Genomic DNA, 11921 nt, shown 5'->3' with positions numbered 1-11921 from the left:
CGATCCGTTACAGCCATGCGGATAAGATGACTGCCATCTCGACTGCTTGTGATACGAGACCGTTGGGATCCAGCATGGCGTTCCGTATTACTCTCCTGAAACCAGCAATTTAATATTCTACTAACAGTCGTTGGATCTCGACCAACGCGAGCAGCAGTGTTGCGATACGATAAACCGCAATCGCGATAGGCTACAATTCGACCTTTATCAAAGTCGGTAACGTGATGGTACGCATTTCTCCTCCTTACACGAGGCATCACCACAACGTTTCACCAGGCAACTAAGGTCAACTGCTGTTTACGTGTGAGTAATCGGTTGGAAACTTCCCTCATGTCAGCACGTTGTAGGTGTCGCCACCGGCTCTGAAAAGCTAATCATTTGCATATCACAGCATCTTCTTCCTGTCGGTTAAATTTCGCGTCTGTAGCACGTCATCTTCGTGGTGTACCAATTTTAATGGCCATTAGTGTATATTAGACCCTTAGTGAGACGCACCTCGACTATAATTAGGAAACTGAAATAAAAACAAGGAATTGTATTTTTATTCACAAACAGGTACATATCCAAGACCACAGAATACATTTTACTTAGGAAGCAATTGCCATAATAAACTTAGGGTAATTATGGAACTGTGATTAGTGAAGATTATTAGTAGTGTCACTGTCACTGATGATTTGAATAAGTTGATAAGGTATGGTATCACACTAAAGGAAAGAAAAGTAATTCAGTGTCAGATACTTTTCAAAACTGTAGTATACATACGAAATTACAATACACAGAAAATGATAGCTACTTTAAACTTATTATGCTTCCTACATGTAGTTTGTATAAAATCATCCGACCGCAGTGTCATCCTCAGCTAAGGTTGCGGATAGGAGGGGCGTGGGGTCAGCACACCGATCCGCCAGTCATTATGATGGTTTTCTGTGACCGGAGTCGCTACTATTCGGCCGAGTACCTCCTCAATTGGATCACGAGGCTAAGTGCACCCCGAAAAATGGCAACAGCGCATGGCGGCTAGGATGGTCACCCATCCAAGTGCCGGCCAAGCCCGACAGCGCTTAACTTCGATGATCTGATGGGAACCGGTGAATTCACTGCGGCAAGGCCGTTGCCCTGGTTGTAAAAACCAACCACTTAATTATTTCTAAGTATATTTTGTATGAGTCCATACTTAAAAAGACATGCCTTAACAGCACTTCTTAAAATTTGTAGCTATTTAGGAACTGGTGTTTCTTTGTAACGAAATACTTTCAGTTCCTTACAAGGGCATTCCGTAGAGCACAGTATTTTCCAGGAAGTTTTGTCGTGTTCTGTGAGTGGTCTGGACACTTACTGACACAGCTAGCTGAGGATGGCGCATCCAGTCATTTAACGTGGAGAAGGCTAAGTGAAAATTTTGAATAGTCATTGTACGTAGTCGCCGGCACGGTAGCTCAGCGTGTTCGGTCAGAGGGTTAGCTGCCCTCAGTAACAAAAAACTGAGTGAACAGATCAACGACGAATTTGGAAATTTGAATGTATGTCGTGGAATGTCCGCCTAGAACAAATGCAACGAGCCACAACGAACAAAATGAGATTTAAAGAAAGTGGTTAAAAAACAGGTGCGTGGTGACGACGTGGGACTGCCAAGCGGGCGAGCCGTGTCCAAAGCCTCCTCCTGGACTTACTTTTTCTTTTTCACGACATTACGAACTATCCGAACGTTCACTGAAATGTTTGTTCTTTTTCTGTAGTCTTGTCGTACTACACATTGGTTGTAGAATATAAGTCATGCATTAAGAATACGTTACCGCCGCAAGTAAATGTGCTGAATAGTGATCGCAGGCGAAATACCACATAGACGTCTCACACAAATGGAAACAACAAATAAACGGCTGTGAACTATGTTACAACAAAGGAATTCAAGAGTCAAGACTTCCAAAACGGAACTAAAATCCAAAAATGTTAAAAACGTATGTTTTGACAGAGCAAAGAGAAACTTCTGGTTATGAAACTGTCACAGTTTATGAGACAGACTATTATGCTTTAATCATTTCCTTGGCTGTGAACACATTTACATACATACGAACAGCTATGTCGGGCAAGAAGGCATATCTCACTCCCTTCCCAGTCGTACAAATTGCGTTAATAAGAGATTCGTATCATATGACACAGCTAATGTCACTAATACCCAATGTGTCACAGGAGACGTGTTTTCTGGTGGAGGATTCGGTTGTCTTGTTGCCTTGTCATCAAACGTTTGCGGTTCCCATTCGAAGGTCACTTGCTTTCGGCTACTAATTGAGAAGTTGTGCAGAATCAACTGTCATTCCGAGGAAGGTTTGAGCACGTTGCGCCCACTAGGGAGTCCGACACCGTATCCGCTTAGCCACGATGGCATTTCTCTTCTCGGTTGCTCTATAGCATATTGCATTTCCTGTTATTGGACCTTTCACTGTTTCTATTTTGCTTTCCGTTCACAGTTCAGTACATCTTCTTCCTGTTTCCTTGCTTGATCTGTGTTCAAGTTTTGACGGGCTATCCACTGGGCTCTCCTACCATTCAATCTGAGGGGGTGCGATGGGGAATGCAGAAATATATAAAAGTAGAAATACACACAGATACAAAAGAGTTCTAAATCTGTCACTTTTCAGTACAATGTATATTCACAACATGTTGAGCCCTGGCCATTATGAAAGTCTGTAAATCTTTTTCAGCTGTCGAACACACAGAAAAGTGCTGTGTGAATAAATGTTCGAACGTAAGTACACCCGCTGCTGGAGCTCCGGAGAGGCCACGCAACACACCTCGCTGACCGCGCAGCTACCGGAAGGACCCAGGACAGAGACGTGTGTTCAGAACATCAAGAAATTCTGAAAATGAAAAATTACTAATAAAAATTGCCTCATCCGATTGAGAGCTTCATCGTTTGAAACACAACTTTTGCGCTTACACCATTTTGCCGCAATGCACCATACCCTTCGCAATATCACTTCCACTAATTGAAAATTCTCGTAAACTATGAAACACTTTGATTTTATATAAAAAGAGAAGAGCTCATGCCTTGTGGTTACTTAATATCATTTACTGGGTATGTTTATAGCAAATCTGTTTTGGGAACTGCTACGGTTAAGTCCATTTCTTAGTGTCTTTTGTAAATACTCAACACCATTTCTTAAGTTCTATTCCTGCAACACATACATACAGTGGAAGGTCATTCTTATAAATTTGTGGTAAGATCCTAGGAGACCAAACTGCTAAGATCATCGGTCCCTAGGCTCACACACTACTTAATCTAACTAACTTACGCTAAGGACAACAAACATATATATGCACGAGGGAGGACTCGAACCTCTGACAAGTGTGTGTGTGGGGGGGGGGGGAGGGGGGGAAGGAGCTGCGCGAACCGTGGCAAGGCGCCTAAGACCATGCGGCGTAATTCAATGAGCGGTCAGGCAAGTAAACAAAAGAAGGTCATATACAACTTGCAGTTTTCTAACATATATTACAGTTATATAAGATATATTACACTTACATAACATTTTACAGCACATAAGACAAATAAGCATCGCCTTGACTTCCGGTTTCTGGGCACTATTAACACTGCAACGCGACTAGTTATCTACCTTAGAACGCGACCGAATAACCTCCCGGATTTGTCAAAATTAGACACCACGATATTCGCATAATTTTGAGAAGGAGGAAAACCTCAGGGTCTACGATGTCTTTGACCAGGCGATTTAAAGTAATCAGATGAAGAGTGCTTTCGTGGGAACGCTTACGTAGTCTCATGACCGTGACTAACAGATCTTTCTGGTTTGCTTATTCGTGTATATACCCATGCCATTGGGTTTTATGCAGCTTGCAACGCCTTCAAAAAACACCCACAGGGTTTCCATATTCTCTTGATCGCTATGTGCAAACTATTAGTCCTACAGAAAATATCAGCATGATATTTTTGTAGGAAATTTGATGTAGTTAAATTTTTTGCTGAAATACATTTTCTCTGGAGGCAACGATTTCCGAGTTATACAAGAAATACGCTTCTGAAGGTTATTTTTGACCTTTCTCTTGAATAATTCGAAAACCAGGGCCTCTAGCGGAAACAAATCCCAGTAAAAAGTTTAAAAATACAACATTTCCTACAGAAAGGTTCTGTTCATTTTTTCTGTGGGATTAACAGTTTGCACATAGCGAGTGGGAGAATATGAAAATATCGTGCATGGTATTTGACGGCACTGCACTCTGCATAAATCCTAAAGTAGTGGCAGCCGAATCAACCATTACAGAAAGTTCCAAGAGAGACTAAAGATAGCTTGAGGCTATTAAGGCTTGGATTTTCCGAAGATGGGGTCCGCCAAGGAAGAAACGGTGGCATTACCATCTTGCTCGTTGTTCTGGACAGAGTTAAAGAGGTCTGACCTGTGACAGGGAGAGCAGTTGTTTAGCGGTGCACCTTAGGACTTGGTTTTTCAGTGATGGCAGTCACTGTACTTCAAAATATTTGGCGAAACGTCTGTGGGGGCTAGGAGTTATCGGTAGTTGGCTGACTTTAATCCACTTTGTTAGAGAAAACTTTGGTTTATTTTCATCACTGATTAGCACTTAGGACTACTTTTTGAATGATTTCTTGAAGCCTTCGGCTGCCATTTTCTTTATTTCCTGTATGATTGTACAATTTCAGCCTTAGAATTGTTACAACGTCTTGCGATCCGACTTGAATTCATTTGTGACAGAGAGAAATCAGCTTTGAAAAACTTACTTGTAAACACCACCTGTCTTTTTACAGCTCTTTTATTTTTGTATACTGGTGGCTAGAGCAATTTTGTACTCAATTTATTACGTAGCAGAGCCTATCACCAGTCCACAAATTGTAGTGTGATTTAAGAACAATAAATGAGGAATGTTATTTTGATTTTCTGCACCAATGATGTACCTAACGTTACCTGAAATCTGATAGGCACATCAAAGGCAGTTCCAGTATTTTATCTATTATTAATGTGGCAGTAACTGTAAAACGAATCATCTGTCAGACGAACCCATTTACAGAGTCGCATTGCTGTAAATTTTTGAAACATCAACACGGATACCCATCTTTCCTATTCTCTATCAGCCATCAAGAGTTTGCTCACAATTTACACAATTGGAAAATGGAGCTTGGCATTTGTCCACGGCGCTAAATACTGACGACGATGTCTATAAAGTTATGAAACTGTCTGTCTAATGGCTGCTTTCTGTGTACAAACACAGTCTTCATAAGAACCCACCTTAGCTCATCTTCTTCACATAACAGGGAGGACTATGTCACTCACGTGCGGAGTTACGTTGATTCTTGTAGTTGCAGAATCTCTTTGCTTTAGCTACCGTGTCCTCAGTGTCTTGAGTGTTGGGACTTGAGCGCACATGCAGATGAAACCTGATAGCTGCTTGGGCTTGGCAGGTTTCGAGGAACTTCGCGTGGTATTGCGTAGAAATACTATCATGACTATATTGTTGACATTGCAGGGTAAGCTTTCGCCCAGCGGGGAGTTGTAATTTGGTATAGGAACTTCAGCTGCTTGGGATTTTGTTGCTCACAAAAGTGGTTCGTAACGCCCTCAGCCTGCCGCACAGACGAGGACATTATTTAAAATTCTCTGTTTTTTATGTTGCGCATTGGAAATAGTAATTCTCTTGGCCTGGCTCGCAGCAGTGAATTGACAGCTTTAAATTTCCTTATTTTAATTTATGCGACTGATATTTGCTAATGCAGAAGTCTTTTCCCCAGACTTTCCATCACTGTAAAAACTAATGGGACAACAATCCCCTCGACTTGTTTTACAGCTTTTCATGTAATTTTTGATTTATTTACCACCAGTAATTCTGTCTACAGGAGTGGGTAAGTATTGATGTTACAGTCTGCATGACTGCTTGACAGACGTGTATATTGTTTCAAGTTTTGAACGTCTGTTAATGCATATAATAGAAAATGTTATTAAAAGTAGTAAATAGTTTCTTTAAATTTTTTACACTACGTATTAATGTGTTAAGATTCCCCCTGGTTGCTTCACGGCTGTGACTGTAAATATACTACCATGAATTCATTGACATATTTGTTTTGGGTGTTTATTGGTGCTACCGTCTATTCTGTCTGTCACAGACGTAGGCCTATATATTATTTCCAGTGCCAGCTATCTGCTGTTGTGTATTTCAGAAACGGTTTGTAACGGGATATCCTCCTGTAGCATTACATTTCCTCGACAGTAGTTGTCGATACCAGTACTATTATTCGAATTTTGTACGGGACAATATTATCTTCATTGCTTTTCTCAAAACTTTCGTATAATTTTATACACAGTATGTTATATTTCAAGTAAAAATTTATGAATGGAAATTATTTATAAAATATGTATGTTTCGATGTTATAATCGATAAGTACTAGTTGTGGTGGTAAGTTTAAAATTACTTCTTTAAAAAACATTTCAAATTATGAATTACTTGCACACTTAAAATTTCTATTATTAATTACACAATCCTGTACTGTTTACTATGTTTACTTCTGAATTCATTTATGAAATAGTGATCGAAATGAATAATGTAACTGAAACTAGTAACAATTCATTTGTTAAGAAAAATTTTAAACCCTTTAGAATATTTTTATTTCAGCAGAGCGTGGGAGTCATAAGCTTGCCTCTGATATGATATGATTGTATAATAGGTGCAAAAAAGGAATTTCTAATTTGTTAATGTGAAAAATCAAAATGCTGTATGATATACTAGAATGTGAGAGAGTGGAAAATATATTTATGTAAGAAATTCTGCAACAAAAATCTTCCAATTCATTTAGTTCAAACCAATCGTGAGGACCTGACTTCAGATCTTCAGCTTCAAAAATCAGATCCCTAGACAAGAAGAACTGGACCCATCTAACCATGACAAGCTATGTAAACCTGAAAGTTTATTGTAATCTTCGCTCCTCTGACATCTTCATAAAAGACTTTGCTTATTAATTACTTGGACTGGGCTTCACTTAATGTGGGCAATAAAAGGAACAACGAGGAAGGGGGCATATTACAGCTATTTTCGATGCACAAACAAGTATACTTGCTGTTGTAAATAAACTGGCCTCTGTGGAAAATAAGTAATTTTCTTTCACATAATATTTTTATTTTCGCTCGGCACATTACTACTCACAGATCCTTCATCCCTATCAGTTCAATATACTACAGGAAAATGAGATAAGTTTGTTATTCGATAGGATACCCACTATTACGAGTAAATCGAAGATATGGCCTATACGACAATGTCAGCGCGTAAACCTTATTTCAGCACTCACCATACAGTTTATGCCTTTCGGGTAGGTGGATAGCCAAGTTGCACTTTTAACACTGAGATAAGAAATTGAGGCTCCCGTCGATGTCGAGGTCACTAGAGACGGAGCAGTGGCATGGTCTGGTCCAACCTGTGGCTGCACTTAAAGTACTGAGGGCATAAACGAGGGGAAACCTCATCACTAGACGGAGATTTGAGCCTTTTTCCCGCAGAAAGAAGGGGCGCATTTGAACAATCCAACACGTCGCTGGATTACATTATATATGAGGATATGGCCTCCACTGCTACCGATATTGATGAGAAAACCACAGCTCTGCGAAATACGCCATGGAGATTATAGAACTACTAACGAATGACAATTTAAATTACATTTAAAACCTGTATCAATTTGTAGCATACTTCCACTGCTCGGTTGACACTGTGTGTTGCAGGCGTGGTTTGCCACAGATTGTTTTATTGCTGTGTCTAGTCATTAGCAACGGAACATTAATCGTTCAGTACGCGACGATTACTCGGTCGCTCTCGCAGTTCCCTTGTTAATGTTTACCTGGAAAATAACTAATGTTAATTCTCATTACAGCACTAAAACCTTTGTACTACAGGATTCTAATTACCTTGTGCATAATGAGGAAACGGCTGCTGTATAATTGTGTGCAGTATATAACTGCACTTCCAATATACACAGGGGAACACGAGAGATGCAAACCTTAGTTACCGCGATGTATTTGCTTGTATAATTAATGCAGTACGTGTAAACAGAGCCCGTGTTTGTACATTCCAGTTGTGGAAATCTCCTTTGTGTTTCACTTCGACATTTCGTGTGGCACTCGACACAACACCAGTGGAACAAGACTGCATACCAGAACCAAAACTGCATCTCTATTTGTAAGTCTATGGGTAGCAAAATAAAGAACAGCGTAGGGTAAAGTGCTCTCTATAGTTTTCTGATGTTGTAAGTCAAGTAAGAATTAGATCCACAGGAACTTATTGAAATAGTTACGAGACGCCAAAAAATTTAATCTGTAGTCGCAGCTCCACAGACAATAACGGTAACAAAATGAAAGTCATCAAATTAAGTTGTCTGTTCATTTCACTCTTTCTCTAAAATGTTCCCAATATCTTTTTCCTATTTCTGTGGAAGGAGAATGCATTCTCTTACGGTAAGACGCTTAAAAATTGTTTTTCTGCGCAAGCAGAGTAATGGTGATATTAATCACAAAAACACAAAAGAACAACGTCTGTAATTCATGCAAATCGTGTTTATCTGAAATGTGAATGTACAAACATCTTTATGTCTTTTAGTACAACTAATAATACGATCCATTTTTCTCCTTTGATACCTTTTGAAAATACCATCTCCAGCCAGGGTAGCAGCATTATTAAGAGAGTGTTGTTTATTTTATTTATTTATTTATTTATGTTACTGAAGGACACATTTCTTGTTTCCTTTTAGAGCTAAATTTCCCAACGAAAGCTGTCATATTGTTCCTTGATTTGTCACTGCAAATATAGTCTCCGATTTAGAAGCGACATACTCTCATATCTGATCATCTTGTTCCTCTTCCAGTGGACGTGGAAATTCCTGCAGCTGTGAATGGCTGTGAATTAAAAGGCGGTATTCAAACGTTAGCATAACTGCTCATAGTATTCTGTAACGTTGTGACTTGACTATATTTAATTCGTTAATTAGTGTCCTCCTCACCCACAGATCATTTTACAGTGATCATTAGATGTTTCAGTTTAATACGACAATAAAATACAAATGAATGTTGGCAAAGACACATGTATATAATTTCTTACAGAAATGGTAGCGCCCAAAACCAACAGTACAAAACTTGTTTTCGTATCATCACGAGTCACTGTGCATTTTGCATTCACTTTGCTCTCTTTTCAACTAATATCATGATGATTTGGATACACTTGATAAATCACAATGTATGTGCAATCCTATTTTTCTGTCTGAAATGCTGAGACAGCATCTCACAGTAATGATGGTGATGTTAATCTGATGAAGTTAAAGGATGTTACTGATTTATGCCGAAGATTTTAGTACACAATTTTACTGTTGCGTGTGCTATATTCTGAAACGATTTTTATTTTTCATTTTTGCCCAGACCAAAAGATTTTTACCATTGTCTTTGTGATTTAAGTAATAATTTACTGTGCAGCAATGGTTTTATTTATTTCTCTGGGCTGTTTATTATTCAGTTTGATTATTTGCTAAACTAACCTGTTTCCATTGTTTGTTTAGCTTTTTCCAGAATGTGTGATTTAAGTTTAGTTATTTTTTTATGATCATAAAGAGCTGTTCTTGTAATAATTGTTGATATGTATTTCAATGTGCACAGTCGAATAGTAAGTATTCTTGGAGGTGAAATTAGAAACAGATATTTACAATGAGGCAAGTAATTATATTTCTCTTCCTTTGTCTGTAGTTTTAGTATTGCGGCAATTTCGGGCGTCAGACTCTTAAAATTTAACGCTGCACCTAAAGTTTGCAACACATAACACAGGCGTACCGGATGCACGTCCTAGGTCCCAGCTTAACACATTTTTAAAAGTTCAAGGTTATTTCGAATTACTATCTGTGATAAGGTAATTAGTAAGTTCACGAAACAGGCAATAAGACAACAAATTTGTGCAAATCTTTTCAGTTTAGTTATTTTGATAAAAATATTTTTTTGTTAAAATTTCTGAGCTTTCGAGGAACGAGACAAAGGTAGTTGTAAGTTTCCAAAAAAATAAATGTAGGTAAGGTTGTTTGCCTACACGACTTAAGAACATTCCATCACTAACTTGTAGGCTTTCTGGTCTTTATTTTCTCTCACCTTTGCGTCACGCCTTCAGCATGCTTTAATTTCCTAACTAGGAAATGTGCAGTTTCCTATATCGCCAAATGCAGCTGGTACGTACATCTAAAAAGTGTGCGTGAGAAATTGGTGCTAAATAAGGCGGAACATTTACATCTACACCTATTCTCAACAAGCTACCTACGGTATCACTCTCAAATTCTCTCCTTTCTTGTTTGAGTCACAATTGGGGCATGAGAAGAGTAGCTGTTGATAAATGGACTTATGAAGTTGTGACTGGTAAAATGAGAATATTGTATCAAATATGTCAGATGTCGCACAATCTTACGTAGAGACTGCTAATCAAAGCTCTGTTGTCTAATCGAAAATACTGTAATTCTTGCGTGTTGTGAATTAATATGAAAATTTTATTATAATGTTACAAAAGTTTGTGGGGGATTAAGAAAGTCCTATTTTTCTGAACTAATAAATGCCGACGTACGCGCAATGAACGATAAAGAAAGTCCACGACATCGCAGTTGAGCGCTACGGAACTAACGAATAGCTAATAAACACAATCGGGCATTGTCAGAAAGTCAAAATAAAGCTGTTCCTTTGCTTTCTATAGCGTGTACTGATAATTAATTGAATATCGAGTCGACATAGTGGATATTTGCCTGTGGAATATGGTAATGTAACTGGTAAAAAGGAAAGTGTTTATGTTTGGGATAAATTAGATACATCTTGTTGTTTCGGTAGCGGAGTTCCAGTTAAGATTTAATCCGGTAACAAAGTAGCATGTTGGAGAAAAAACAGTAGTCTTTAACTTATCGCGAGGTAATTTTCATCTCGAGATATATTTAAATTTGGGAGTTCAGTAATTACGTCTGTTGTTACTCGGAATTCGTAATTATCCACAGCCAGTCTGTTGAGAACGGTGACTCCTTTCCTCTATCGGAAATGTGGTGGTAAGTTACTTAGCACACTAAACTAGATTCAGACGCTTTGTCTACTTCATCAACTCTTCAGTTCACATGTACCACAGCACCTCGCATCAAACGATAAATACCTGTCATCTCTTCACGACCGCAAAGCAAGCTCTCACATATTTAGTATCCTAGCTTTTTCCATCCACAAAATAAGTTCAACTAGTGTAATATCCGAGAAGGAACGTTAACATTGGAAGACAAGAACCGAAATTTTCCGATTAAAAAGAGTTTAAGACAGTCAGGCAATCTTACCCTCCTACAGTTCAATCAAAACATCGCAGGAACTATGACGGAATTGCAACATAGGTTTAAGAGGGGGATTAAAATTAAGGGTGGCAGAATATTAGCAATATGATCGGCTGATGACATTACTATCTTCAGTGAAAGTTGAGAAGAATAACAGCTCATGCTGAATGATATGAAAAGTCTGTAGTGCAAAATATGACCCGGGAGTAATCCATAGGAGGTCATCGACAAAGTTAAGATTAAAATTGGGGACCTCTACGTAGATGGGTGAAGGTATTCTGCTACCTCAGAAGCAAAATAACCGACGTAATCCCCGCCCGAAAGAAGCTTACCATTATCAGATATTGGCCTTAATTTCAGAAAGATATTTCTGAGAACGTGTGTCTGGGAAACAGCACTGTATGGAAGGGGATCACGGACTGTTGCCGAACCAAAGCAGAAGGGAATAGAAGAGTTTGAGATGTCGTGATATAAAAGGATCTTTAAAATTAGGTGACCTGATAAGATGAGGTTCTCCTCAGAACCCGAAAGGAGAGAAGTAAATGATGAACACTGACAAGAGGAGGAGAAAAGATGATAAATGTGTTAAGGCATCACGGAGTAA

General features: G+C 38.8%; 1 pseudogene; it reads right to left on the bottom strand.

Annotated features, from left to right (window-relative positions):
- Positions 1–998: 998 nt before the first annotated feature.
- On the bottom strand, positions 999–1116 carry LOC126482933 (5S ribosomal RNA; annotated as a pseudogene).
- Positions 1117–11921: the final 10805 nt, after the last annotated feature.

The sequence above is a fragment of the Schistocerca serialis genome, chromosome 5, assembly GCF_023864345.2.
Source record: "Schistocerca serialis cubense isolate TAMUIC-IGC-003099 chromosome 5, iqSchSeri2.2, whole genome shotgun sequence".
Lineage (NCBI taxonomy): Eukaryota > Metazoa > Arthropoda > Insecta > Orthoptera > Acrididae > Schistocerca > Schistocerca serialis.
The sequence above is the reverse complement of the archived record's forward strand: the minus strand, read 5'-3'. Positions and strand labels throughout refer to the sequence as shown.